Here is a 6,855-nt window from a genome sequence, read left to right as displayed (position 1 = left end):
CTTCCACTAGGAAATCAATTACTTTTCCATGAATACTAACCCTCTTCACCACTCTTAAAATATATCTAAGAGAGAGTGTATTTTGGAGTCAGTTAATTGGGTTCACTTGTTCCTCATAAGCCCCAGAATTACACAATGTTGCACACTCCAAATCTGTAGGAATATTCTACCCCACCAAATTGCAGTTGGCTACCATATTTGCTTATCAAATTTATGAGCTGTGAGTGTCCACGACCACTAACAGCTGTCTTGATTTTCCCTTGGTACATAGCAATGTTGGTTGAAAAGAAATTCATAAGTGTTTGGCTTTGAAAAATCTTGGTGGCCTCCTGAGACTAGAACATGAAAAGAGAGAAGGTTTCTGTTTCCTTCAGATTTGATTTTAACAAGACCAGACTGACATAATTTTCCAACCAAATGGGATCACTTTAAATACCAGGATATGTGGGGGGGGGGGGGGGGGGGGAGGGTTCCTTACTACTTGACTTTAATATTTAGTTTTTTATCCAAAAAACATAAGACATCATTTGGTAAATATTTAATATGCTGCTATAATATAGATAGTACTGTGTTAGGTCTTGCTGAAGACAAAAAGAAAAATAAGAAGACTTGCTTCCAATCTGGTTATGAGATATATATACATATATATGTAGATAGATATATAGATATAGATGATATAGATACAGATATAGATATGTATACTACATACATATATAAATAGATAGATATATATGTATTATATATATAAAAAACCTCACAATATATGGCCACACACAGATTCAAAGAGGGTAATGGCAATATGTAAAAAGGAAGATTAAAGAAGGAGTGGCAATGCCAGAGAAAAATTAAAAGACATAAACTCTGAGGTGGCCCCTCAACCCAAAAAGCAAAGAGAATTTCAGATGATGGAGAGAATGGGATTGGCAAATATGATTTAAACCAGTCACCTTGGGAAATATTAAGAGATCATGTTTACATGGTACATAAGGGTCAAATTTTAAAAGTCCTTAGAAATCAGGCTAAAGAATTTGGCCTTCATGCCATGAGCAAGAAAAAAAATCAAGGATTTTGAATGATGAAGGAACATCAAAGAAGTGATATCGGGATGGTCCATCTAGCAGCACTAGGGAGATCAGTTTAAAGGAGAGTAGCTTAGAAGCAGGACAGCCAATGGAATGAGCTTCTTGGGAAGGCACAAGGAGCATGAACACTCTGATAGCCCACTGATCCGGGTTCAAATCCCATGCACTAGCCGTATGGCCTCAAGCCATTTACCTAATTTCTGTTTGGTTTCACAGAGCCTCCATCGGCAAAACAGGAATAAAAAAGGAAAACTTTAACAAGTTTTTGGTCAAGATGAAATCAGCTAGCATATGGAAAGTGCCTTGCAAGTAAGTCCCTCAGTATTTGTTTATTGCAGAATGTCTTTATTTTGCCATCTCTCTTATAGGATATTTTGCTGATAATATGAGTCACGGTTGATAAGATTTTTTTCTTTCAGCCCTGGGAATATGTTACTTCACTACTTTCTGGCTTCATTGTTTCTCATGAGCTATAAGTCATTCCTCGTATCGTTAGTACCCTGGACACATTAGGTTACTACTTTCAAGCTTTTCTTTCCTTTTTGTTTTTTGGATTTCCAACAGTTTGTGGTATATATCTGGGTGCAGATCTTTTTGTTTATGTTTTGTTGGGGTTCTTTGAGCTCCTCATTCTATCATTTTGAAACTGATTGATTGGGCCCCTGTCTTTTAAGTAATATTTAAGTCAATCCAAACTTGTGAACTTTCTTCAATTTTTCATTTTAGCTTATTTAGCTTAGAACCAAATTTCCCCTTTGGTTGTTATATTTTTTCCTTTTTTAATTTTTTTAATGTTTATTCATTTTTGAAAAACAGAGAGACAAAGCACAAGCAGGGGTGAGGCAGAGAGAGAGGGAGACACAGAATCCGAAGCAGGATCCAGGATCTGAGCTGTCAGCACGGAGCCTGATGCCAGGATCGAACCCACGAACCATGATATCCGACCTGAGCAGAAGTCGGACACTTAACCAACTTAGTCAGCCAGGCATCCCTGTTGTCATAGTTTTCTTTGATATTTTACCTCACCAGACACTTTACAAGTTACTCCACTTCTACTGTATTTTCTCTCAAAACTCAGAACAGATACAGTATGGGTTTCCATGCTGTAAAGAATTAATTTGTAAATTATTTGATTACATTTAATAAAAGCTAGCATTTATTGATAACTCCTTACTAATCTCTAAGCATCTTGCTAAGTACTTTGCAAATATTCTCATGTAACTTCATCAAAAACCTATGAGCTATATATATATATACTAACATTATTCCATTTTACAGATGAGGAAACTGAGGCTCAGTGAAATTAAACAGCTTGTCCTAGATTATACATCTAGTAATGAGTAGGTGAGCCCAGATTCAACCCAGCAGTCTGGTTCTTAAGCATCCTGTGTTACCGCCTCGATTGAAACATGCTTATTTAATTTTATATTTCTTTTCCCAAAGGCAGACATTTTTCTAAGTATCCAATCTTCATTATAACTTGAATACGATGAGACTGTGTATTACATTTCCATTGGAGCCTCTATTTGTATTCCCATGCAAGAGGTAATATCGCACTGTTTCATGTACCGTGACTTTGGTGAGAGATTATCTGGATACAAATATAGGTTCATTTCTTTGCTGCTTCTATGACCCTGACAAGTTATCTGAAATCTCTGTCTTGGTTTTCTCATCTTAATTCAGCATAACTAGAGTAACTACCTCATAAGATTTTATAAGAATAAAATGACGTTAAGTGATATAAAATTCTGAGACAATGTCTAGTACAAACTAAGCTCTCAGTAATATTAGAAATTATCATTATCTTGCAGCTCTCACATTGTACATATCTGGTTGCATCCTAATTTTTCCTGCTTGTCTGTCTTTCCTATTACATCATAAACCCCAAAAGTCAGGGGCAATATCATTTTCATCTTGGTAGCTGTAAGGTTTAGAAGTGTCTGAAATGTAGTAATAGTACATTAAGGGATGGATGGATAGACAAGTCTTTCTCAATGGGCAAACTAACATTTTACATCAAATGAGGCTTTAAGCCCAGAAAAGGATAACCAGGTGTTCTCTGTTAATTTCCAGAATACGTAAGTTCACCACATTCGTAGCAGTAAACTGCCGAAGGCAAAGACATCAAGAAGTCCCTGCAAACAGAGACAGAGAGGTGCCTGTGGCCCCGTCTCATTACACATCTCCAACAAATCTAGTTTATGCAATTCCACAGAAGCTAATGAGAAGCAATGAGGACTAATGACCTAGAATATCTCTTGAATTCAGAATAATCCACACCAGTCTTACTGAGGGTCAAAACACAAGCACATCTGGGAAGTTGTCTTCCCTTGTACATGTTTCATCCCCCTTCTCTTGTAATTAATCATCAGGTCACATTGCTCATCTCTCATCCTTGCCCAGCCCACATCTGCTCTGAAAGACGTATCTGCATCCGCATGCCATATTAGCCTCTTGAAAGGGCCTCACATTTGAAAATGTATTTAGTCCTAAAAGAAACAAATGAACCAGACAACAGAATAGCTCTGTACGGTAAACACAGACACACACACAAAAGAGCTGACCAATTGGTATTCTCAGAAATACAGTTCAGCAAGCATGGAATGACACCACTTGGGTTTGAAGTTCAGTTCCATTATTTGCTCTTTTTCATAAAGTCAGTTCTTTGAACATCTGTTTCCTTATCTATAGTGAGGAGATAATAGTCCCTTTCTCACTGGCTTGATGTCGGCATTAAAGGATATAATTGGGTAAAGCATTTGCACAATGTCTGTCATGAAATGAGCAATTATTAATATTATGATCCTACCATGTGTCGGGCCCTGGGAATATTTACAGGGAAGATACTTTGATGGAAATACACAAATGGTACAAGAGAAATACAGATAAGAGAACAAGGAAGGAAGAAAGCAATGTTACTGTCATTCTCATTTTATAGACATGGAAAGTGAGGTTTAGAGAAGATAGAAACCAGCAGTAGGTCAATGTCCTCAAAATTAGTTCAGCCAAATTCAACTTCCTACATGTCTAATTTGTTCTATTTATCAAATTTACTGATTTAATGAAAATTTTTTATAGTTTGAATCGATGAGGAAACTGAAAATCAAATAGGAATATTTTAAGAACTTTAGAAGGAAGGTTGAATTTTTATTTCTGCTAATAAAACATTTTTTTAAGCAGAACAGAAATGTCAGCATTTATTGTAAGAATCTTTCAGTTTCTACAGATTTCTAAGTTTATTTTAACATCATTTCTGTTTTGTCAGATTTTAGCAATTTTAGGATTTTTTAGTCTATTTTTAAAATTCTTCCTTTAGGGGTGCCTAGGTGGCTCAGTTGCTTAAGTGTCCTTGGCTCAGGTCATGATCTTACAATTTGTGAGTTCAAGCCCTCCATTGGACTCTGTGCTAACAGTGCAGAGCCTACTTGGGATTTTCTCTCTCCCCGTCTCTCCCCCCCCCAAATAAATGAATAAACTAAAAAAAATTTTTTTTAATTCTCCCTCATATTTTCTGTCTTGTCAAAGAATATTAGCAGAACTAATCATTGTATCTGCCATAAAAGATGTTGAAAGTCACTTTCTTTAGATGCTTTGAACTTTTTCATCCTTTTACATCTGGTATTTCGATAAATAACAGTACATTGGCCTACCACAGTTATCTCTTATCAGCAAACAAAGTTTCTGCATTTCCTATGAGGTTTTTTTTTAAGAATAAGATTATTCTTATTTCTTTAAGATGCTCTTGGATTTAAGTTTAAATTTTAATTGAATTTAAATGCTTAATGTGATTAAATCTTTCTTTAATAAAAATAACTGAAAATTAGACTTAATTTAAAATAGACATAATTCCATTTCAAGTTGAAATTCAATTTAATTTAAAATTAAAATTTAATTTAAAATTGTGATATTTCACATGCTATTGAATTTAAATTTAAATTTTAAATGGCTAGAGATACAAACTGAAAGCTGATACGCCATTTAAGATGTTGGCAACAGAATATTAAAAGTGATTTAAGTTTGAAAAAACACAAAATGATAGTCAAAAGCATGCAAATTCAAATCCAAAAGAAGGAGTGGAAACAATTCCAACGTGTATGAAACGTCAAAATATCAGTTGGAAGGTAACATTTTTTTATAGGAACTTTTAATCATTTTTAAGTTCTTTGACCATGTGGGCAGCTAGCATATCAACTTTAGTGTAAATCATACTTTTGCTAAACTTACTAATATTTTGTTAAAACTTTCACAAGAAAATTTGGTAGAAACTGGTTATTTGGTTAACAAATCATCAATAGACTTGACCTGCTTTCTAGAGAACTTGCTTAAGGTCACATATTGATAGTATTGAAACCAAAATCCACCTAAGACACTGATAATGTTCCTTTCTGTGCACCATTTCAGAGAATATGAGGCCAACAGAACTCAACTGAAAAGTCTACTTTGGCAAGTTTTACCAGATGCCAGGCAAAATGAAAGTGTGGTTTTGAACACATAATCAGAAAATTAAGAAACATGTAATAGGCTGTTTCCAGATATTTAATGCAAAAGAACAAACCTCTTTTTTATGTCTTCCATCCACTTTCTTAGCTAAATGTTATCTCCCAAACATCCATTAACAACAACAACAACAACAAAAAAGTAAGCTTTATGTCCAACATGGGGCTTGAGCTCATGAGCCTGAGACCCTGAAATCAAGAGTCCACATTTTCTACCTGCTGAGCCTACCAGGAGCTCCTGTTAAACATCCTTTTAATCAAACAGGAAGGGAGTTCCATTTTCTGGTTCCCCAATTGTTCATTAAAAAGTATATTATTTAGCTTTTAAGGAGACAGACTTGGAAACATGCCATAATATTTTTTATTGTCCATTTCACTCCTTAAAGGAGTTGGTAAAATGCTCTTTTTTAGGAGAAAAGCAAGACGATGCATGAAGGAGAAAAACACATTTTGATGGGTACCCAAAGAAACAGAAAAACAAACAATAGTTGCCTCTTTCTTCCAGAACTTAACAGTTTTGTCTCATTATTTTGAATATATGGTTCCTGTTTAGGAAACTCCTGTCACCCATGTTTGTGATAAAATGTTACTAAAATACATATTTATACTATCTCTTTTCAAGAGTTACATAAACCCCTACTTATTTACAGAAAAATGTCATACTTTTCAATGATTTATTTCCTTTCTGTAATAAAAAGCCTTTTAGAAAAAGCCAAGAAAATTAGGAGCGCACGGGACGATGCACCACACATTGTGTGTAGGTGTTCAGTAAATGGTATTTTATGTCGATAAGGAGGAGGAAGAGAGAAAGGAGGGGGAAGTGTAATTCTAAGTACATTTGCGTTCTTAATTTATGCTTCAAGACAGAATTATTTAGTCACACCTCTGTATTTAATGTAAAATCGGTGATGAGGCAATCACTAAAATGTAAATCAGGCAGAAGAGAATAAGAACTAAGATCTACTTTTAACCATTTTCTTGGTGAGTAGAGAAGAAAATACCATTTCACACATTCCACAATGGATGTGTTTTAGGAATTCAGAGGGTTGGGGATTTTTTTTTTTTTATGTCCCACGGTTTGTCAACATGATTGCCATTTATGTTACCAATGGTCAAATAACTAGTCTTATTTACTTATTTAACCTTCCAGGTAATACTACCACCACTATTTTATAGATACGGAAACAAAATCAAAGAGGTTAAGAACTTGTCCACATCTAATGGCTTAAAAGCAAAAGAGTCGGAACTTGGTAGATCTAATTCCAGAGACTGAACGG

The sequence above is a fragment of the Felis catus genome, chromosome B3 (genome assembly GCF_018350175.1).
Source record: "Felis catus isolate Fca126 chromosome B3, F.catus_Fca126_mat1.0, whole genome shotgun sequence".
NCBI lineage: Eukaryota > Metazoa > Chordata > Mammalia > Carnivora > Felidae > Felis > Felis catus.
The sequence above is the reverse complement of the archived record's forward strand: the minus strand, read 5'-3'. Positions refer to the sequence as shown.